The sequence below is a fragment of the Myotis lucifugus genome, unplaced genomic scaffold (genome assembly GCF_000147115.1).
Source record: "Myotis lucifugus unplaced genomic scaffold, Myoluc2.0 scaffold_248, whole genome shotgun sequence".
Classification (NCBI taxonomy): domain Eukaryota; kingdom Metazoa; phylum Chordata; class Mammalia; order Chiroptera; family Vespertilionidae; genus Myotis; species Myotis lucifugus.
In genome coordinates, this window is record NW_005871296.1 from 431,586 (window position 1) to 456,260 (window position 24,675).

The following is a 24,675-nucleotide window of genomic DNA, read 5'->3' on the forward strand; positions in this document are numbered from 1 at the left end:
ATCGAACCTCCCAATCGGCCCTGCTCTGAGCCTGACCAGGGGCTGCACCTAGGGATTGGACGTGCCCTCTGCCACCCGGGAGCAGGCCTAAGCCAGCAGGTTGTTATCTCCCGAGGGGTCCCAGACTGCGAGAGGGCACAGGCTGGGCTGGGTGACCCCCTTCCCCCCCCTCCCCCCCGAGTGCACAAATTTTTGTGCACCGGGCCTCTAGTATATATGAGAAAAGAAGAAATAAGGAAGGAAGGAAAGAAGGGAAGGAGGCAGGGATGGAGGGTGGGAAGGAGGCAGGGAGGCCGGAAGGAGGAAGGGAGGGAGATAAAAGGCTTAGAAAAAGCTCCCAACTGGGAAAGTGAGCAGTCATGAGCCTTGCCATAGACAGAGCAGGCCAAGTCTGGGATGTTATCAAGGAGCTCCTAATGGCTGCTCTTCTCATATATTGTGATAATGTTTGGATAATTCCTTATTCATTTGCACATAAGTTATCTATATATATAAAAGGCTAACTTGACTCACACATGTGCAATACACATAAAGCTGGCGCCAATTGCACTATGTGTTTCAATCTGTCATTGTCAATCATAAATTTTTATGACACTTCTATTATAGGGAAAGGGTAAATAGCGATATTAAAATATTTCTTCTAATTTATTTCCTTTCAAAGCGCATGAATCCATGTGCCGGGACACTAGTATAACAATAAATAACATAACCCCTTTATTAGTGATTAATATTCCAAAAACCCTATAAAACAAAATATGTGTTTATGCAAAGAATATTTAAATCAATAACTTGATATGTCAGAAATTATTCTGAACAATTCTGTAAAATTGGTTGCCATTTTATGTGCTTTGGAGCTTTTCTTATTTATTTCTTTGTTTTCTGTTGAAAGTAGTGTAGATTATCTCTGAGGAGAGAGGAAGAATGTAGTCTGGGAGAGAAGACCTATGTGGCTTAACCATATTGGCAATATTTTACTTCTTTAGCTGGATGATGGATAAATGGGTATTTATAATCTTATGCCTTTTTTTAAAAATAGAGGAATGGAGAGGAAGAGAGAGATAGTAACATCAATGATGAGAGAGAATCATTGATTGGTCACCTCCTGCACACTCCCTACTGGGGATGGAACAACCCAGGCATGTGCCTGACTGGGAATCGAACCATGACCTTCTGGTTCACAGGTTAATGATCAACCACTGAGCCACACTGGAATAGGAAAAGGAAATATTTATTCCTTTTGATGTAATAAATTTTTAATAAGAATACAATATTATAAAGCAGACTTAATAATCCCTTGCTTTGTGAACCTGAGCAAGTAAGTTGTATAATCATTCTGGATCTTAGTGGATTTTATGTAAAAAAAATTAACATGATAGTTCATGAAGTCAGCAATAGACTGATGTATGGCCTGCTTTTGAGGACTACTTCAGTTTTATGACCATTAAATAGATCACTTATAATTCATTCATCCTTTTAACCTTTATGAAGTAGCTAATGTTTACATGCATATGTCACTGCTTTAAATGTATACACTGGTAAAGTTAAGTTTATTATAAGATTTCTAACATTTAGAAGGAAGGTGCCTTTTCTAGAATCAAGAGTAATAGGAAGTGAAAGTATTAGTTGTTTATTGTCTGAACACAGTCTGAAACAGTGTACAATTAGATTAATTCATGGAAAATAGAATCATAAAATGATAGAGCTGGAAGGAACCTCAGAGATTATCTAATTTGCGTCTTCAATTATAAATGAGGAAATGATTACAGTTCATAGTGGCCTTACACAACTAGTTCATGGAAGAGCTGGTACTAAAACTAAGATTTCAGAGCTTTTCTCACCCTTTCCTTTCCTCTGTATTGGTATTTCCCAAAGTTCTTCTAAAATTCTTCAGATGAGTGTAAGGAAATAAACGACTAACAAACAATAACAACAAAAGTAGGATTTTGTGGTATAGTCACTTTTTGAAATTTTGCATTCTAAATCCTCCTTGTGGATTCACAATGCACTCTAGTGTAGTGTAGGCTCTGAGAAGGCCTGTAGTGAAGGAATCTATAACTGTTTAATCCACTCTTTCCAAAAATGTTTGGCAACTAAGTCCCTATTATATGAAATAGTACATTTTGAAGAAGAAAGTTTGAACAATACTATGAAATATCATATCACTTTTTATTATCATGCAATCTAGTTGAATAATAGATGAATTTTAAAAATTTGGTTAATTGATATGGTAGCCTTGAGATCCATCTTAACCTAAAGACAGTTTCTCAATAAAGGGGTCAGTGTTCCATAAGCGCTTTTAAAACTTTCGTTCATCACTCAAGGGAGGGACTAAGGAGAGAGAATACGGTCCTCTCTAGTGAAAACTGCAACATGCTCATGAAAATGGTAGTTAGTAATTCTAATGTAAATATAGGTGTTAGGCTATGGCAGAGGAAACAGAATTGAGAGAAGAGAGAGAGAGAAGAGGGATCAGAGCCATTTCAGAATGACAGGTTGTTTTAGACCTATCCTTGTCTCACAGAGGCACTCCTCAAGCCAAGTGAAAACATGAGATAGTTTCCTGAGGAAGATGATCAATGTGAGGGAAGGAGGAAGAAGGAATGACATCAAACATAGACATGCTAAAGGTAAGCCGGGCAGCATGCCACTTCCTCCATGAGATATTTTTGAATCTCCCAACAAAATAAACTCTTCCATATCTAAACTCCTAAAAACTTTTCTTCTTTTACTCTGTAATTTTACATAGCCTGCTTTTGAGTTTCCTTCAGTTAGTTGAGTATATGTTTTGTCACTCCCAAGATATTGTTCTAGAGGACAAGGACTGTCTATAGTTGTTCCCTTTGCTGAGTTCCATGGTGCTGGCAGATTACTTTGCATGAATCATTCCTCAATGAATGTTTGCTTGATGAACACAAATATGACAAAATCAACAAGCATGCATTGTATACCTAGTGCATAACTACAGTTGAGAACTGATGATCCCTTCTCTCAAGAGGGTTACAGTTTACTTGAGGCAACACACTAAAAACGAAAGGCTATTCTATATTAAAACCTTGATATCAGACATTTCCATAAAAGGGATAGGTCAGAGAAAGCTTCAAAGAGAATATAGTGTTGAAAATTATTATTTATTGAAGGTGGTGTTGGTTGGGTGCATTACTTTCTGACTGCCATTTAAACAAATTATCATAAATTTAGTCTGAAAAGAATACAAAGTTATCACCTTACAGTTCTGGAGATCAGAAGTCTGAAATGAGTTTCATGGAGCTAAAATGAAAGTATTGGTAGAGCTGCATTCCTCCTGGAAGTTCCAGGAGTGATTCCGTTTCCTTGCCTTTTCTAACTCCTGGAGACTGCTTGCATTCCTTTGCTTGTGGCCTTTTGCTGAATCTGCACACTACAACCCCTGCTTCCATCTTGAAATCCTCCTGACTTCCTTTTGTAAGGATCCTGTGATTATATTGGGCTCGACTAGATAATCCAGAATAATATCCCCATCTTAAAATCCTTAACTCTATCTGCAAAGTCCTTTTTGCCATGTAAGGTAATATGTTTGCAGTTTCTGGGGATTAGGGCATGGAAATCTTTGTTAGGGTCATTATTCTTTCTACCACAGTGGAGAATCAGCATGAGCTAAGTTCTGGAGGTAGAAAAAAAGCGTGCAGGGTATAAACTGAGCAATAAAAAAGAACAAAAGAAAATGTAGACTACATGTTAAGGAGTGCGGCAAATGGAATTGCTGGTAGGCAGGTATTAGTTACAGAGGGCTTTACAGTTTAGGACAGGAGACTTAGATTTAATGCCTTTAATACCAGAGAACCACTCCAAGTTTTTAAGAAGTGGCTAATGTTGTGAAATGGTATTTATTAGAGATTAGTCATGCAGGATTTGTAGGAGAGCCTGGTAGAAATTTTGAAGGCAAAGTTTGAAGAAAGTTTAAATGTATAATTGGGTATGTTGTCTTACATAGCTTTTTCTTTTTTTTTAGATATGTAGATACTTAATACACTTCTATAGATTTTTTTGATTAAAGAATTTATTTAGAGTGAAAATTATTAATATCTCACAAATCAGTAATTTGATATCTTATTTGGATCCAAGTCTTGGTTGTCTTTCATGACCATGTAATCTCCGAAGCAAGGCTCTGACCTGGCTGTCAATCGGTGTTTCCTCCTTGCTTTCTCATCATCTCTCATTCTGCCTTACAAACTGTATTCCATGGCTGTCCTGAAGGGCCTCTTCTTTATCTCTGGAGAAATCTCCTTTGAATGATAAATGACTTTTTCTTTTAACTGTTTTAAACTTTCTTCATTAATTCTTATCTTTGTGATATTGATGCCTTCTTCCTAGGTGGAAGGCACTCATATCAGATTGAATATTTACTTTTAATACATTTTTTTTTAAAATATATTTTATTGATTTTTTACAGAGAGGAAGGGAGAGAGATAGAGAGTCAGAAACATCGATCAGTTGCCTCCTGCACACTCCCCACTGGGGATGTGGCCGCAACCCAGGTACATGCCCTTGACCGGAATCGAACCTGGGACCTTTCAGTCCGCAGGCCGACGCTCTATCCACTGAGCCAAACTGGTTTTGGCTTAATACATTTTAACTATAGCCTTTCTTGCTTTTACCTGGAAAGGGTGAACAGTTAATTGGATAAGAAGGAGTTACCTTTTCTAATTGTAATAGAATGTCTTTGGTGGTGGTTTTGGATTGTTTCTAGGCCATGGAGTCTTAATTAGATATAAAGTCAGTGTGAGGTGCAATATGTGCCCTGGCATCAGTAGGGAAAGGGCTGCGTGTATAATAGATATTTATTGTTTTTGCTTATCTAGCATCTATCCTTTGTTTCTGCTGGTAATAGCCCCTTCCATTCTTTCCTTATTACAGTCGATGAGTTTTGTCCTTCCTCTAACCCAACTCTTGATGGCCAATTAGTGTCAGAGTAATGAGTTATATAGTTGGCTTTTAACCTTGCTTGAGTCAATACAGGTTAGGCCTGGGACTTTTGCTAGAACTACTGGCATGAGGTGCCGACTACCAGGGTGATGAAACTGGTAGGATCTAAGTCTGAGACGCTTGAAAGTTGGCATTAGAGAAAATTTTTGTTGTAGTGAAGCCAATGCAGAGGAAAGCAAAGCTATTAAAAATAAAAGTGTCTTAATCCTGGTTAGATTATTTGAACCTTAAATCCAACTAGGGCTGAAGCTGAAAAGTTTCCTAGCATTTTGGTTTATAAGGCAGTCTATTTTCTTCATTAGTTATGCTGATTTTAGTTGTGCATATATCAATTTCAATCAGGACTTCACTTTAATATCATACACATATAATTCCCAGAATCTCGCTTGGTCTCCATGGTCTCTTCAAGGTCCTTCTCTGAAATGTTGACCTTCTCCCTCAGTTTCCTCACCTTGTACTCTCAGCTTGTACTCTGAGCTGGACTTTGGACTGCCTGATAATTTGCAGGGGCATAAAACTCTCTGAAAATGTGATATTATTAGTATTAGAACCAATAAATGTATTTTGGAAAATAGAATTTCATTGTCTTAATGAAGGTTGAAACCTGGTTGCTGAATCCTTTCTCATATTTTCCTGTTTATATAATTAGAGGAATGGACACGTGGTTGACTCCAATTTATTTATTGCCATTATGGTTCACACCCTTATTTCAGTAGTGATGTGAACCCTGGGGTAGTTATAAAGAATACAGAGACGGTTTTGCTATAAGACACTTAAAAGATTTTTTTAACACATGATATCCAGTAAATTATAGGTATCAGACATTACTAGTAAAACCCTTTGTTGGAATGCTTTGCACTTTCCAGAGAAGAGAAATTGAAATAACCTGTGATACAATTAGTCACAAATACAGTCCTGGAGGATTTTGCCCATTCACGAGTGTTGTCTAACACACGTCTTCTTTGTAGCAGCAAGGCCCTGCCACCACTGTGCTTGGCTAGTTCACAAATCTGTTGCAACCTGTAGCTTCCCTGTCACTTCTCTGGCTCTCCTCTCCTGCTAGGCTTTGTTTCCTGGCAGTAATTTAAACCTTCTGCCACTGCCATAGCTACTGCTGCTGGAACCGCCACAGCCACCTTGGTTTTGTGGTTTCGCTAAGTATTGGCTTCCATCACCATAGAGGCCAGAGCTTCTGCCTCCAAAGTTTCTTCCTTTCATGGGTCCAAAATTTGAAGATTAATAGCTATAATTGCCAAAATAATTGGAGGTTCTACCACCTCTAAAATTGCTTTTATCATTACTAAATCCATTACAACCATCTGTTTGCCAACATATCCACCTCCACCATGGCTGCCACCAAAGCCATCTCAACCACCAAAGTTTCCTCCGCAATCAAAGTTGTCATTCCTACAAAAACTACCTCCAAGACCACCTAGTTTCCAGAATCACTTTGACCTCTTGAAGCACGAGCCATCTCTTGCTTAGATAGGGCTCTCCTCACTTCACAGTTGTGGCCATTCACAGTATGGCATTTCTGAATAACAATCTTGTCTACAGAGTCATGGTCATCAAAGGTTACAAAAGCAAAGCCTCTGTTTTACTACTGCCTCCATCAGCCATGCTTTTACTTCAATTTTACCATACTGTTCCAAATAGTCTCTTAGGTGACATTCTTTAGTGTTTTCTTTAATACCACCAAGTATCTTTTTCACAGTTAAACGTGCACCAGGTCTTTGAGAATCTTCTCTTAAGACAGCCTCCTCTGGTTCTGTCCACCTCATGCGGCCCTGCATTCATGGCTGCATCCATGAGGATAACATAAATGCCCTCCTCGGTGGCATCGTGACAAACCCAAAGCCTCTGGAGTGCTTGGTGATTGGATTTCTCACCAGCAGAGCCTGAGAGAACCCATTGATCAACATAGCTCCTCAGACTCTCCTCGCTCGTTTCAAAGCTCAAACCTCCCATAATGAGCTTCCACAGCTGTGTGGGATTTTTGGGAGGCTCTTAGAGATGATGACTGTGAGAGGAGAGACTCCAACGATGCTTACTCCATGGCCTCCACCAGCAGAAAGGTCTGACTTCAAGTTTTATTTCTTTTAATAGTTTTCCATTATCATCATCCCATACAACAAAGAGGCGGAGGGAGTTAATCCCATTATTAACTCTTAGTAAGAGCCAAGTTTCTTTTGGTTTGCTGAAAATTTTATGCCAATAATAGCTTCAGTCCTTTTCTTTTGAAAAGGCATAAATTTTTAACACAGAGGACACTGAAGAAATATTTACAAAGTAACACTACCTGCTTTGAAGATCTTTAACAATATGATAGACGGAGGGAAGATTAAATTTTTTTAAAAATATTTTTATTGATTTCAGAGAGGAAGGGAGAGGGGGAGAGAGATAGAAACATCAATGATGAGAGAGACTCATTGATTGATTGCCTCCTGTATGCCCCTACTGGGGATCGAGCCCGCAACCCAGGCATGTGCCCTAACTGGGAATCAAACCCAGGACCTTTTGGTCCATGGGATGATGCTCAATCCACTGAGCCACCACAGCCAAGCAAATTTTTCTTTTTGGAAAGATAATTAGAATACCTTTTAATTAACATCAGGCCTCATATGTTTGATGATTTTATTCCTCAACACTTATACCTGCTATTTCCGTATTAATTGGTTTTGTATTTAATTTTACTGTATGTACAAAGGCTACAGTCTAGATTTCAAAGAGCTATTAAAGGTTAGCCAGCACAATATCCTACTCAGTAGAGGAATGTACTCTACAACATTTTTTCAGCAAATATTTTTGATCACCTGTTAATTAGCAGACATCTTGCCATGCATCAGGGAAGGCTAAAATCAAGATAACCCTTCTACCTCCCTGGAAGTGAACAGTCTATTGCAGTACCTTGTAGTAGAGGATAAAATAAATGTCTATGTTTGAGGTAAAGGAGCACTGGAGTAGGAGAGCTAACACAGGTGGCAGCAGCTGGAAAGGTCATTTTGAGGAGTAATATTGGAGCCAAGCTTTGAACATGAAGCTTAGATAATAAAGAACATGCCAGATGAAACTGCACCGTTGGTAAAGACTACTAATACAGGCTATGTGTGTATGTGTCAATCTGAGGACCTGAGACATAAATTGGTCTTCTAGACAGCATGATCACCTCCAGAGTTCACAAAGCAGCAATTAAAATTGTGAAGAGTGCTTATTGCCAAATATTGTTGCCTGTATATTTTGCTGAGATTTGCCTCCATGTTTTTAAACTACATTACTTAAGATTAGTCTAATTGTTCTTTCATATGACCATGTTTCAGATATTTAAAGGTGTTTCTTTTTTACCTTCTAACTTCCAAACTTAAAAGTTCCAGTCATTTAACCTATTCATCCTGCTCTTCTTGCAACACTCCAGCCTCAGAATTGGGCTAGTCCAGTGAATAAGTAGCCTACCCTGTGTGTAGCAATGTTCTGACCTTCTTCTGGATTCTATGAGAGGTCTAGGTGCCACTTATGATTGTAGTCACATTTTTTAATTTTTCTCACTGTTAATTACCTTATATTATTGGCATATATTGACTTTAAACCCCATAAATTGCTTTTGTATGATCTACTACTAGGTGATCCTGCCCAATCTTGTTATTGTGCCTGTGACTTTTTAAACCTTGGAACAAGATTTTACATATATCTTTGTTAAATTTAATTAATTTAATTTTAATATAGGTCTAGCATCATTAATTGTAGAGATGCTTAAATTTTTATACTGCTTTTCTACAATGTCAACCCCTTATGTTTTTATGTGATTAATTATTTTTATTGGGATGGCATTGGTTAATAAAATTATATCGGTTTCAGGTGTAGAATTCTAAAATACATAATCTGTATATTGTATTGGGTGTTTACCACTCCAAGTCACATCTTCCATCACCATTTATTCCCCCTATAGGTTCTTCTACCTCTCCCCACCTCTCTCCCCTCTGGCAGTCACTATACTGTTATCTGTGTCCATGAGTTTTCCTTCCTCCCTCCCTTCCTCTCTCTTTCTCTTCCTTTTTTTTTTCTTAATCCCTTCACCCTTCTCACCCAGCCCCCAACTAACCCATTATGTTTTTCAATCATGTGCAAGTTAGATAACCATACTTTAATATAAACTTGTGCTGAAATATAGAATTTCAAAGTATGTTTACAGCATCCTACAGCAGGGCACCATAGACCACCCATCAAAGTTGATAATATCCAAATATTCAATTGCTATGCTTTTGGAATTGGCTAATCATCCCTGAATTCACCTAAACCAGCAAATATTTTCCTATAATCCCAATTCATAATGACTGTGTTAAATGCCTTTCTAAATCAAGTCCACTATGTCTTTGACATTATCCAGATCAAGCAGTGTAACAACCTTAAAGCAAATGGAAATGGTGTTTGTTTGGCATCTTCTTTTCTTAATGAATCTTTGTCCCAGAAGTCCCCATTTTGTTTTCTATGTGAATGTGACCTTATTTGGAAATAGCATCTTTGGAGATGCAGCCAAGTTAAGATGAGGTGGTTTGGGTGAGCCCTAATCTAATTGACTGGTGTCCTTGTAAGAGGAAAAGAAGAACAGGTACAGACACACAGGAAGAATGACATATGACAACAGAGGCAGAGACTTAGTGATGTGTCTACAAGCATAGGGATGCCAGCAACAACAGGAGATAAGAGACATGGGACAGCTTCTCCCCTGAGCCTTTGGTGAGAGCATGGCCCTGTTAGCACCTTGATTTAGGGCTTCAAGCCTCCAGATATAAGAGAACAAATTTCTATTGTTTTAAGCCACGAGTTTGTGGTACTTTGTTTCAGCAGCTCTAAAATGAATACATCTAGATGTGTTAATATCCGGAATTCACTTGGACCCCTTTTTTGAAAGTAGACCAGCATATACTCACCTTAATTCTTCTGACAATGTTTTGGTTCTTTATGATTCTACAAAAATTATTGAAGGTGAATTAATAATGACACTTTCAAGATATTTCAATGATGTAGGATACAATTTCTCTGATTTTACACTTTACGTCATTAGATGTTCTTTATCCCACTATTCATTTATTTAAATCTGTTTACTGATTGCTCACTATGTATCATGGACTAAGGTAGTGGAAATATAGACATAATCTTTGGATTCAAAGAGCTTACGGATACCTCAGTTTTCTCATCAGTAAGTGGGGATAATGGTAGTGGTGTGAGAATTCAGTGATACAGCATATAAAGCATTTAGCATAGCTCTTGTTACATCATGGAAGATAGCTGCTGTAGCATTATAGTAATGTAGTGATATGACTAATAATAAGTAGGAAGGATATAACTATAATAAGGAAAATAAAAGAAGAGCTTATGGGTAAATGAGAGTGATAAACCAGGTAGAATATCAATACAATACAGAGTATTAAAAGAAGGATACCTGTAGTCCTAGGAGAAAGGAAGAAGAATGGGCCTACCTGCAAATGCTTATCATAGCACCAAATTTAAGTCTGGATACAATTGGATGTGTAGCACTAGCCTAAGCCAAAACCAAAAATTAATTTATTAATTAAAAACAAGCCGGAAGAATGAGGGAGCATCGAATGACATGGAGCTGTGAGAGAACAAGAAGCTTTCTGGGAATTTAGATAGTAGATGTGTTAAGAATGCAGAGTCAATGCCAGGAAAGAGAGAGAGAGCTGGGGATGCTGGCCAGAGCTAGTTCATGATAGATCTAGAATGTTTTCCTGAAATTTATAGGCACCCATTAAAATGACTGTCAACCCCTTCAAACTTGAGTAGTAAAACAAGCTCAAAGGAAAAGAAACAACAAAACCAAAACAAGTTGTTGATCCCAGTATTGACCTAAATTATTTTATTTTAACCTTAGTTAGTTATGTACAAACATAAAAATGTCTAGAATTATCATGCATAAATGATGTAATAAAAACATATAAAAATTTAAATGACAAAATTCCATAAAACTGATCAAGTTCAATTTTAAAATGTGAAAATAATGTTTTTCTGAAACTAAATTGCACCTGTTGTACTACAAGTTTATTTTTAAAATTTTCAAATTAGTGCTTTATTTCCTCTTAGTAATATCTCATAGCTTGTCCATGCACCACTGATAAAAATAACATGCCCGTTGAACCCTTGGATAAAAATAAGCAACTTCTCTGAGATTGTCCAATCTACCAGAAACCATTAGCTTATTTAATGATTTAATAAAATTTCATGAAAATCTATAACAGAAATATACTTCTTTGGCATTTAAATATTTGTAATCAGATAAGAATGAATAAAAAGTATCATGCAAAGCTTGTCTATTTTACAAGAGTATTTAGAAAAATCTAATAATTCAACAAAAGTCATAGTTGTTTTTTTTCCAATTAAATTATTTAAAAACTGTGGCCAAACTAGTAGATTAACTTTATTAGCTATACTATATAGGTTTTACTACCATGTATCTGGTGCCAATTCTGGTGCTGTTTTTTTCTGTTTGAACTGCTGTAAAACCTTCACCATGTATCTTCTAACATCATGTATTTGTGGATAGACTTCATTTGAAAAAAATATTGCACTAGAGTGTTTTAAAACAAGACATCCTCTCTTCACACCAGTGTGGAATGGTAGAAAATAAGATTGAGGTTGTGACAGCAGGCAAATTCATATGTGTATGCTTCATTAATTTGCCTGTAAAGTGTTTACCACATAGTATCCTTTGGATGATGTTTCAGAAATAAATCATACTTTATTATCAAAAACCAACTAACATAAATATAGTTGTAATTGCCAATTTCTGAGAATCGGCAGATATTTTAGCTTCCTAAAGGAGTAGCCCAGTAGCAGTAGCCCCTTTTGAAAATTAACTAAGTAATTTATATGGGGGGACTCAGTATTAGCTTTATGTTGAGGTGCATGGAGAATAGTTTAAAGAAAGCTTTGTTAACATTTAAACTCAAGGGAAGGCAGTATTTATGGCTTATGGAAATTTAGAGGATAGATATGATCTGTGCTCTTTCAAAATGAATTTCATGTATTGAAAAAGGTTTTAGTCCTATCAAGGAGTAGCAACTTAATTGATTGCTGGAGGTTGTTACTGAAAGATAAGATTCTTGTTATCTGCATTTCAGAAAAGACTGTCCCCTGTGTTCTTCCATAGAGAAATAGATAGCAATTCTAAACCACTGAAGTGCACACCACTGATACTATGCATTTTAATTGAGTGATTTGGCTCTTCACCTTAGTAATCATAAAGACTTGGAGCCCCATGGAAGCTCCTGATTTAGCAAACAAAGAGAACAATGTCTTTATTACCCCAGGCCAAGTAAAAGAAAAGGTACAGCTGTGCTAACACAACCTACAGGACCAACTGCAGAATGACATTGGAAACTGGTGACTTTCAGTCACTCATCCACATTCTCTTTCTGTATCTAGCTGGGCATGGAAAATTTCATTTTTCCTTCAAATTCTTGTCAACTCATCAAAATTTGTCTTTAGTTAAATAGTAATAGCGATTTCCACATTCTCTGAAGTCCTATATTAAAATCATTAAGTGACAAGTATGATTCCTTAGGGAATTTTCTTTGATTGAATTTTTTTCTGATAGGAGAAGTACCCTTTCATCCTCTCTCTTCTCTTCTCTTCTCTTCTCTTCTCTTCTCTTCTCTTCTCTTCTCTTCTCTTCTCTTCTCTTCTCTTCGCTTCGCTTCTTTCTCTCTCTCTCTCTCTCTCTCTCTCTCTCTCTCTCTCTCTCTCCCCCCGTCCCCTCCCTTCTTCCTTCTCTCCCTCCCTTCCCCTGTCCCTCCCTCCCTTCTTTCCTTTATTGCTCAAAGTTGAATTAGAGATAATCTAATTCAGCTTTTTAGTTGGAGGCACAGATAGGTTCAACAGTGCCAGAGGCAGAACTACATCCTAGATTTTCCTGATCCAGGCCTTTTGGCACCAGGCATACGACCTCCTTATAAGTGCTAATAAGAGTACAAACAAATGCTATAAGCCTTGAGCCATAGATGCTGAGCATTTGCTGTGTATAAGGTGCTATAATCAGTGTTGTGGAGGAAACCAAGGTGAATGAGATGAAGGTTATTTCTTCATGTAGTGTGCATTCTACCAAGGGGAATAAGTAGTATTTGTAGTAAGTATCACCTGAAGAGTTGTTTTTTTTTTAAATCTTAGGTAAAAAGAATCAAGTTTAGGGTTATATTTTACTCCCCTCTCTTTTCTTCTTATTACATAGCTCTTTAAGTTTGTCTTTGAGGCCCAGGCAGGGACTGTGGGCTGACATAGTCAGGGTCAGCCACATCCACCTCAGTCCCTGGTCACACATAATTCACAAATGCCCCGATGTTGGGAAAATCCCCTCACCCCTTAGTTTACAGAATATAGTATTTTCAAAAGAACTCTCTAGAAATCTAAAAAAAGAAAGAGAGAGACGCATAGAAACCATAGAAACAAAGAACTGTTTATACTGATCAAGTTTCTTGAATCAGTATAATGTTTCTGAAAGTGTGGTCAGAGATCTGTGCAGTTTACAAAGCCCTTCCATGCCTGCCTTCTCTCACGCCAAACCCTCAGGAAGTTACCCAGAGAATTTCTACCTCTGTTCCTTTCCTTATCCCAGTTTTTGGTCAAGGAAAGAATTGGAACAGAATTTTCCAGTCACTCTAGCAAAACTGTAGACTATAAAACTGTAGACATTAACATCCTAAGGGAGAAAGCAATCATTACCTTTTTCTGAGTATTTCCAGTGACACAAACAAAAGTCTTAGCTATTTTCTTCATGCCTTCAGTGAGGTACGCTTCCTCCAGTGTTCACAGTAGAAAAGGCTATTTCTTCCCCAAGATTTACATTAAGTTCAAGAGCTGTTCAGAGGTAAGAGAGAGAAACTTATTTGCAATGTGGCTAAACAATAACTATGATAATGATTACAACAATAACAATATCAGCTACCACTTAATCTCCTTCTTGTAGCAGAAACTAATGTATTACCTTTATTCTCTATACTTTATTTAATGCTTATAACAGTTATATGAAAGTCTGATAGTATTATTTTCATTTTACAGATGAGATGCTAAGTAATTTGTCTGAGGTCAGTAAGTAGAAGATATGTGGTTCCAACACACATCTCTGACCTCAAGCCACACCATACATGCTTTCCACTATTACCAATGCATCTTTTGAAAAAGGGGTGGGTTGCGTGGGGCGACCGATACTCGCGCTGTCTTGCTTTCTCAGTGCACTTAAGGACATCTGTGCGCACCATCACAGCAGCTTGCTTCCTTTCAGGAGGAAGAAACGGCCAACTGCGTAATTCCTCAATTTTAGTTTATTCTGTCTTTAAGCACAATTTTTTCTCCAGTGCTTAATGAGGAGGAAACCCAAAGAATATACTTAACACTTGCTTTTATAAATTTTCTTCTTTTCATTGTTAGTTTGTCAGTTTTATTTCACAGGCATAAAAAAAATCACACTACAAATGGTGATTTGACTATATGCAAATTAGACTTCAATTTTAAAAAGTAGGGTAAAAGCTAATTTTAGATGATGATAAGCGTTGGTAAGAGACTAACACAGGAAAATGAGATAGAGCAAAGAAAACGTTTTTTGTTTTTTTTAACTCGAGTGATTTTCTCATATTCGATTTTGAGCATTTCATTTTTAATAGCTTGTTTGTTCAAGAAAAATGCAATTACTAAATTTTAATCTTGCCTAGGCAACATATAAAAGGAAACTCCAATTTTAAATCCTATCCTTCCACACACTTCTCTGCCTTCAGAGCCAGGGATGGAAAAGCATGCCCGATCTTGCTAACAATAGCTATGACCACTCTGGATGACGTAGCCCAAACTTGCATCTGAAGTTTGGTGCTTTGGGGAGGGGAATTGTTCTAGGATTGAGACTTGATGGGCATATTGCTGACAAATGGCAAGTGTATGGGGAAGCAAAAGCTCCTACCAACAAAGAGACACCTATTCACATCAATATAGGGAAAAAAGAACACTGCTTCATTACCGGGTGAACACTATGGAAGAGTACATGCGTGTAGGTAGCCCTCAAAACCAGGAAGTCAGGACGACATGTCACACAAGTTATACTGCTAAGTAGAAGAAAATACAATAGAACTCCTATTTCCTCTGTTACATCTCAGGATAGGTTCCTAGGTTAACTCTAGAGCAGCGGTTCTCAACCTGTGGGTCGCGACCCCTTTGGCAGTCGAACAACCCTTTCACAGGGGTCGCCTAAGACCATCCTGCATATCAGATATTTACATTACGATTCATAACAGTAGCAGCATTACAGTTATGAAGTAGCAACGACAATAATTTTATGGTTGGGTCACAACATGAGGAACTGTATTTAAAGGGCCAGAAGGTTGAGAACCACTGCTCTAGAGGCATATGTTTCTGTTTCAATCGGTGATGAGGCCCACACACCTGGAGAAATCTTTTCACTGTAAGATGAGACTGGGCTTTGCTCCTTGCAGAGGTCTATTTTCATTCCAGTGAGTGAGAGCAAGGACTCAAGTCCAGATTTTTCCCCGCAAAGAGACCCTTTCAAAAGGGAAAGAGAAGGCAGCTGCTTCCTTTTCCTTTATAAAGCAAAGCAAATTCTTCTTCATCTCCCTCTCCTCCTCCTCGTCCTCTTCCCCCCTCCTCCTTTCCCTTCTACTTCTCTTCTCTTTGTTCTCCTTAAATCTGTCTCTATAATAAGAAGGGTGGCACTTTCCTTTTCTGATTTGTGACCTATCCCTTGGACTGGGGTAAAGCTGAAATGAGGGTCAGCATAGATACTTTGAAGCTATTCATGATGGCATTATACATCCAGTGACAGCAACAGAAGATGCACGCTTTTAAATTTGTGGGTAAATTCAACCATTATAACAGTCAGTGAAAGTACAGACAATACTTTCTCGATGCAGCCAAGTATGAGAAAGGGCAATAACCAATACAGGTCACAAAATCCATGTCTCCCACGATCTCTGTACAGTCTCTTCACGCATATGTTCTCCACCCACGGCAGGTTAGATATAATGTAGGAAAATGTGCAAAATGGGGAGAGTTGTTTCTAATAACAGCAAGTGTAACAAGCCTGATGTCTGTGGAGCTATACAGGAAACAACCTATAATTTAGAAGATAGGAACTCTAAGGATATGAACATCAAAATATGTACTTTATAGAGATACATAAAGTGCTGAGTTAGCTGTCTTCTATTTTTCTCTAAAAGCATTATTGTATTACACTGCAGTACAAAAATCAGTGTTTATAACATTACATTAAGTTTTGAGAAACTTTTGGGGTCAGGGTGATCTGCATTAAATAGCAGAGCAGTGTATGTGCATATGATAAGCTCATTTTAACCCACAATGTTAAAATTAAAGCATATTTTGGTATTTAAAGACATGAACTTAAGTAATTCACAAAATCTAGACATGTTGGATAGTAATAATAGCTACTTTTATTCAAAGCTATTTTGAGCACTTTACATGCATTAGCACAGCTATTTTCAATCAGTGTGCTGCAAGAATTTTCACAACATGCAATACCTGACTATTAGTCGGGGCACGGACCTCTTTTCCCTTAGATTGTCAGATAAAAAAATGACAACAGCCAACACAACAACAGCCATCTGGTGTGAGTGGATAAAAATTATACCTATTTTTTTGTCAGGCAAAAGATATAGTATATTTTTGGTGTGTTGCAGAATTTTAGTAATTAGCTTATGTGTGTTATGAGAGGAAAAAGGTTGAAAATCGCTGCATTAGCATGTTATTTATATAGCTTATGTATGCTAAATCAGATGAAACTCTTCCCATCTGAGCTAGATTATATTATTCTCTACCTAGTTTTATTTTTAATATCATTATTTTTCAGGTAATCTTATTTCATTTTTAAAAATGCAGGTCCAATTTTTCTGACCATGCCTTTTCATAATAGATGCTTTATAAACTTTATGGATTTAATAATTAATTAAATTCATTTAAAAATTTTATTGGCATTATGTTTTATCTTGTAATTTATTTTTTAATGGGGGAGGGATAGATATGTATGAGATTCTGTAGAACAGTTATATGAATTAAATAAGCATGGATGGCTAGCTCAAGTTAAATATGGGACAATGTCTATTATCTATTGGTGATAAATTGCTATTCTTTAAGGAAGTTTAAATATTCCTATTTTTAAAAAGCTTTAAAACAAGACTTAATTTAGATTTATTTACTTATTTTTCCCGTAGACTGATAGTGACTGACTCATTTTGGTGTTTTTTGTTTGTTTCTTTTTAAGTTTTATTTTTCAATTACAGTTTTGCATTGACTATTGTATTGAATTCAGTATTATTTTGTACTAGAGGCCCGATGCACGAAATTCGTGTAAGGGGCTCGGCCCTCACAGCTCTGGCTTCATCCGGAAGGACGTCCGAAAGGTCATTCGGCTGTCTGGTCTAATTAGCATATTACGCTTTTATTATTATAGATTAGTTTCAGGTGTACAGCATAGTCGTGAGACATCATATACTTTACAAAGTGTCCCCCCTGGTATTTACAGTACCCACATGGCCCCCTACATAGGTCTTAATTTGGATTTAAAACTGCCAATTCTGAACAACTGTGGTTCACAATTAGGTGTCTGATAATTTAATTTTTGATGTAAACACATTTATAGTTACTGCACTCTTACCTTTCATTATAATCTGAATTAGTTAAATAATTTTACATAATGTCAGTAGTAAAGTATTATGACAATAAAGTACAGCCCCTGAAAAATACGACAGAAGGAGGCCAGCACTAATTGTAACATAGACTTTTTAGATTTCCTAACTTACTTATGCTTATATGTGGTCAAAAAGTCCTCCACTGAGTGGCTGTGGTTTCAATAGATCATTTTTAAATGAACTGTTTGTTATCTATGCAGATGACAGGTTTCTTTACAAAAGACTATTCTGTAAGTAAAAGGGCTTGGGATGTCTGCATTTAAATTTTGACCTCAAGAAGTGTGTGTGTGAACTTTGCACAATGATTTTGCTAGCTGTTTCCTAGATCTAGGACTAGAATAACATTGGCTACCAATGACCACTGTCTGAGGAATGGTCCCACCAACCTGCGTTTCATCGTTGTCTTATAAATTCTAGTGCTTCTGGTCTTCAGTATTTAGGGAACCAGTCATCATAGACACTTAGAATTCATTCTAAGTTCAGACAGATTTAGGTTAAAATTCTGGCTCTACTTCTTGATCATGTGTCCTTAGATATGTTTCTTAATCTACCTTACTGTCAGTTTTCTAATTTATATGACAAAGATGATAATGGTACTTTTTTGATAGGGTTGTCTATAAGATTAACTGAATAACTCACTAGAGTTGTGCTTATAATATACTTCGTACGTGATAATTGTCACCATTATTGTGCCCTGAGTCCTTTACTATAGAATTCTGCCAAATACTTTCAACTTCACAAATTGCTTCTCATGCAAAATGATCTTAATCTGGTTTTTGTGTCCTTCCAAATAACATTATTCATTTCTTCAATATAGCTGATAGAAATCGGGTAGATCTTAGAAGGAAAGCATTTTATTTATATTAATTTTTACTGAGCTGTGAGTCACTGGTAGCCATAACCCTTCAAGCATTATTAGGTTTTTTAAGAAGATATTTATTATTTTTCTTCAATGTAATCCCTAATTGTTGAAGATGTAGGCAAATAAATAAATTGAAATACAGGTTATAGGTAATGTAGGGAAAAGGTACTTTTGTGGCACACTGTCATTCAGGTTTATTGGCATTACTCAGAGGCTTATCTTGCCTTCAGCAAGGAGAAGTTTAATTTTCTATCACAGTTTTTTTTCTTCTTTTCTTTCTTCCCTTTCTAAAGCATACATTCTCTAAAAAGTATGAAGTCTTTGGCAAAGGCAATAAGTCCCAAGATAGGAGGGAAGGGTTTGGGAAAGGATGAGATCTGTTGGAGGTTGGGAGAGTAAGGTATGAGAAGCCGTGGTGGCTAATCTTATGTAATTCTCAAGGTTGGAGAAATAAGTACATTAATTCACTGAACACTAGGTTTGGACATTTAGGTAGATGGGTAGCAGTTCCTTTAACTAATTTTATAGGTAGTAAGTAGTCAATTTTAGGAGAAACACACGCATTATTTGGAGATGGGCTTGTATTCTTTGCGGTGGAAAGCACTGTGGGGATTAGTCTTCACTGTTTAGATTAAGTGAATAGAATGTCCCTATAATGACTGATTTTCTCATAAAGAAAATTTAATTGGCAAGTAGGGAAATTGGCAGAGCTCTGACTTCTACTTTTGGCAGTAGAGGGTTTAGAAGAAAGAGTAATGGGAAGGAAAAGGAGCTGGGGAACACATTGCTGCAGGTACTCCTTTTAATACAGTGTGAACAGCACTGCAGTTGCCAGGATACTTGCCCCAGAGACATAGCCGAAGGTGCCAGGCATGCTTCTCAGATACTTAATAGAAATTTCGACTACCTGCAGACACAATTTTACATAGTGAGCCAAGAAATACTAAACATAATAGGGTAGAGTAGAATGGCATTTTCTAGTTATAAAAAGCTTTTACATTCATTATTTCACTTATTCTTAAAAAGTAATCCTTGAAAATAGGCACAATGGATGGTTTTACCTCTAAATTACAGGCATAAAAATGAGATTATCAAAAGTTATATAGCTTCTTAATAGTAGAATTGGAGAAAAACACATAGGTTTTCTCTATTTTCTGTGTTTCTTTCTATCACATTACTTTTATAAAAAGATGATAAAACAAAGCAATTTCCATACTTCACTGGTGAATTCTACCAACCATTTAAAGAAGAATTCATACCAGCCCTCATAAGCTCTTCAGAAAAATAGAAGAGGAAGGAAAACTTCTGAAATATTCTATGAGGCCTGCATTATTACCTTGGTACCAAAACCAGACAAAAACATCACAAGAAAATAAAACCACAGACCAGTGTTATGAGTATAAATACCAAATCCTTAACAAAATAGTAGTAAACTGAGTGCAGCAACATATAAAAATATTTAGACAACATGACCAAGTTAAATTTATCTCAGGAATGCAAGGTTTGTTTAACATCTGAAAATCAATCAGTGTAGTGCACCTTATTAAAGGATTAAAAGACAAAAACCTCATTATCATCTTTATAAATGCAGAGAAAGCATTTGACAGACCAACATCCTTTCAAGATCAAAATAGTAAGCTAGAAAAGCAAACTTCCTTAACCCACTAAAAGCAATCTTGCATAAAACCACAGTTAACATCAAAACTAATGGTAAACGAATGCATACTTCCCTCAATTTCAGGAACAATACACATGTCTACTGTCACCTTTTTCAACATTATACTGGGGGTTCTAATCAGGGAAATAATCTAAGAAAAAGATAAAAAAGGCATTCAAATTGGAAAAGAAAAAGTATAACTATCTGTATTCTCAAATAATATGATGTTCTCCACAGAAAAACACTAAAAATTCCACAAAAATATTACAACTAATGAATGTTATAAAAGTTGTAAGATATAAGATCAATATGCAAAAATCAATTGGATTTCTCTACATTATCAATGAACAATCAAAAAATTAAATTAAGAAAATAATTCCACTATAACAGCATCAAAATAAGTAAAATTTTTAGGAAAGAAATATAACTAAAGAAATGCAAGATTTGCACACAGAAACTATAAAATATTTTGAAAGAAATTAAAGATCTAAATAACAAAAATACATTCATAAATTGCAAAACTCAATATTGTTAAAATGGCAATACTATCCAAAGTGATATACAAATTCAATGTAAGCCCTATAAAAATTTCAGTGTTATTTTATTTTAAAGGAATTAGCAAGTTTATCATAAAGACATGGGAATTCAAGGGACTTGAAGACCCAAAACACTCTTAAAATGTGAAGGACTTGCCCTAACCGGTTTGGCTCAGTGGATAGAGCGTCGGCCTGTGGACTGAAGGGTCCCAGGTTCGATTCCGGTCAAGGGCATGTACCTTGGTTGCAGGCACATTCCCAGTGGGTTTGTGCAGGAGGCAGCTGATCGATGTTTCTCTCTCATAGATGTTTCTGGCTCTCTATCCCTCTCCCTTCCTCTCTGTAAAAAATCAATAAAATATATTTAAAAAAAATGTGAAGGACTCACACCTCCCGATTTCAAAACATTTTGCAGTGTTCCAATAATGAAAACAGTATGGTTCTGGCATAAGGATAGGCATATAGACCAATGGAATAAAATTGAGATTCATTTATGGTCAACTGTTTTTGACAAAGGTCCTGACATAATTCAATAGGGAAATAATTTGGTTTTTTTTTAACAAGTAGTGTTTGAACAACTGGAGAATAAGTTTTGGATTCCCACCTCACACTATATAAACAATTTTTGTTTTTCCAAAATGGATCTTGGACCTAAATATAAGAGCAATAAAGCTCTTAAAGATTGAAGAGAGAAAATGGCAGCTGAATAGGCAGACTTGTCATGTACCTCCTCCCAGGACCAGATTGGAAATACAACTAAATTGCAGAACATTCACCTGGAATTACCAACTGAGGTCCAGCTGAGGAGAAGACGTATCAAGGACGGCCAGAAAACACCTGGAGACCACACCTCCACAGCAGCTTGGCTTGCATGATGTGGTTGGGGTGAGCCACATAGCCAGCCTGAGAGGAGATTCAGTCCACGAACAAGACAATAACAGTCAAGACCCAACTACAACAGGAGAACCCAAATAACTCACACAAGAGACTTTCCTAGAGCACCCAGCTTAGGAGACCTAAGAGACTGCACCATTGGGTCCCACAAAACACCTACTACATAAGACCACCCCACAGAGCCTGGGAGTCATAGCAGTTTGATCTAATACATAGAAACAAATAAAAAGGGACAGTGAAAATGGGAAAACAAAGAACCCCCTAAATGAAAGAAAAGGAACTAAATGAAATGGTGGCAAGCAATTTGCAGATAAAGAATTCAGAGTAATGGTAATAAGGATGCTCAAACAATTCAGTGAGAACCACAAGTAACAATGAAAACTACAACTTACTGAGAATTATAAGGAACTTAATGAGAATTATAAGTGATTAAATGAGGAATGGCATAACTGATATAAAGAACACCCTAGAAGGATTCTACAGTGGACGAGAAGAAGCTGAGGAATGAATCAGTGAGTTAAAAGATAAGGTAGGAAAAAACAGCCGTTCAGAGCAAAAAATGGCAAATAAATAAATAAATAAATATTTAAAAAATAAAAAGCAGGAAGTGAGTTTAAGGGAGCTTTGGGGTAATATGAAAGGAAACAACAATCACATCATAAGGGTACCAGAAAGAGAAGAATCCTAGCAAGGAATAGAGAACCTGTTTGAAGAAATAAAGGCAGAAAACTTCCCTAATCTGTTGAAGGGAAAAAGTCACTCAAGTTCAGGAAACACAGAGAGTGCCAGCCAAGATGAATCCTAAAAGACCCACAGCTAGGCACATAATTAAAAAGGCAAACATTAAAGACAAAGAAAGAATCTTAAAGGCTACAAGAGAAAGAAAGAAAATTACCTACAAGGGAACTCCCATTAGACTGTCAGATGATTTCTCAATAGAAACACTTCAGGCCAGAAGGGAGTGGCATGAAGTACACAAAGTAATGAAAACCAAGGGACTGAACCCAAGACTACTTTATCCAGCAAGGCTGTCATTCAAATTTGAAGGTGAAATAAAGAGCTATGCAGACAAAAAAATTTGAAAAGAGTTTATTACCACCAAACCAGCACTGCAAGAAATGCTAAAGGGACTGGAGAAAGAAGAAATAGAGAGAAGAGAAGAACAGAGGCATCAAAAGTAAGAATGAAAACAAATAAATACCTACCAATAATAACCTTAAGTGTAAATGGCTTAAATGTTCCAATCAAAATACATAAATTAGCTGAATGGATAAGGAAACATGACCCATATTTGCTGTCCACAAGAAACTCACCTCAGAACAAAAGACTCATAAAGAATGAGTCTGAAGGGATGGAAAAAAATTTCCAGGCAAATGAAAAAAAAAAAGTGTGTGTGTGTGTGGGGGGGGGAGGGGGGGGCGGGGATAGCAATACTCATATCTTACAAACTAGACTTCAAAGTGAAGGCCTGACAAGAGACAATGAAGGATACTGCATGTTACTAAAGGGATTGATATTACCTGAGGATATAACTCTGGTAAACATATGCACCCAATACAGGAGCTTCCAAATATATAAAAAAAACTTCTGGAGAATTTAAGGGAGAGATAGACAGCAATACTATCATAGTAGGGGACTTAACACCCCACTGACATCACTGGATAGATCTTCTAGACAAAAATATCAATAAGGAAACAGTGATCCTAGATGACATACTAGATCAGATGGAATTAATCAACATCTTCAGAACATTTCACCCCAAAGCTGCAGAATATACATTCTTCTAAAAGTGCACATGTGATATTTTCTTTTTTAAAAAATATATTTTATTGATTTTTTACAGAGAGGAAGGGAGAGGGATAGCCAGCCAGAAACATCGATGAGAGAGAAACATTGATCAGCTGCCTCCTGCACACCCCCCACCGGGGATGTGCCCGCAACCAAGGTACATGCCCTTGACCAGAATCGAACCTGGGACCCTTCAGTCCACAGGCCAACGCTCTATCCACTGAGCTAAGCCGGTTAGGGCCACATGTGATATTTTCAAAGACAGACCAGATATTAGGACACAAATTAAGTCTTTACAAGTTCAAGAAGATTGAAATCATATCAAGCATTTTCTCAGATCACAATGGCATGAAGCTAGAAATCAAGTACAATAAAAACACTCAGAAACACTCAAACCCATGGAGGCTAAATAGCATGTTATTAAACAACTAGAGGCCCGGCACATGAAATTCATGCATGGATATGGTCCTTAGGCCTGGCCTGTGATCAGGGCCATCTTCCCCAGCTGCCAGCAGCTGGCCCTGCCCCCTGCTTCCACCTACCTCCAGTTGCTTGTTCGCCATCGGGTGATGGGAGCCTGCCGGTCAGGGGAGGGACCGAGAGGTTGGCTGTTCCCACCCTCATGCCATCCCCGTCCCTAGCTGCCACCCACCCGTGGTTCCCCATTTGGCATCAGGTGATCGGAGCCTGCAGGCCGTGGGGGAGGGACCAAGAGGTTGGCTGTTCCCACCCACTCCCTGGCTTGCACAGTGGGTCGCCCTCTGTGTGTGGGGTGACCGGCGATGCGGGGGCCTTCTCCTGGCACTGCTCGCATCTGCCACCACCCACCCCAGGTTCCCACTTCCCCATCAGGTGATCAGAGTCTGCCTGCTGGGGGAAGGGACCAAGAGGTTGGCCAGCAGGCCCTGATCAGGCGATTGGGGCCTGCAGGCTGGGGGCAGCTCCTGCGTTGTGTGTCTGCCCCCTGATGGTCAATGTGCAGTGACCGGTCGTTCTGCTGTTCAGTTGATTTTCATATTACCCTTTTATTATATAGGATGAATGCGTCACCAAAGAGATCAAGAAAGAAATGAAAACATTCTGGAAACAAATGAAATGAACACACAATAATCCAAAATCTATGGGACAAAATAGAGCTAGAGACATAGAATCATGGAACCAACTAACAAATTTCAGATGGAAGGTGGGAGTGGGGGTGGTATAGGTGAAAGATTAACCGGGGAACTTATATGCATATATGCATAGCCCATGGACACAGACAAT

The 24,675-nt window shown here is 37.5% G+C and overlaps 1 protein-coding gene and 1 pseudogene across 1 annotated transcript in view; one reads left to right on the forward strand and one right to left on the reverse strand.

Moving 5' to 3' along the window:
* Window positions 1–24,675, forward strand: part of GUCY1A2 (guanylate cyclase 1 soluble subunit alpha 2) — a 279,157-nt gene that overhangs the window by 129,997 nt on the left and 124,485 nt on the right. The window lies entirely within an intron of this gene.
* Window positions 5,988–23,975, reverse strand: LOC102427883 (annotated as a pseudogene).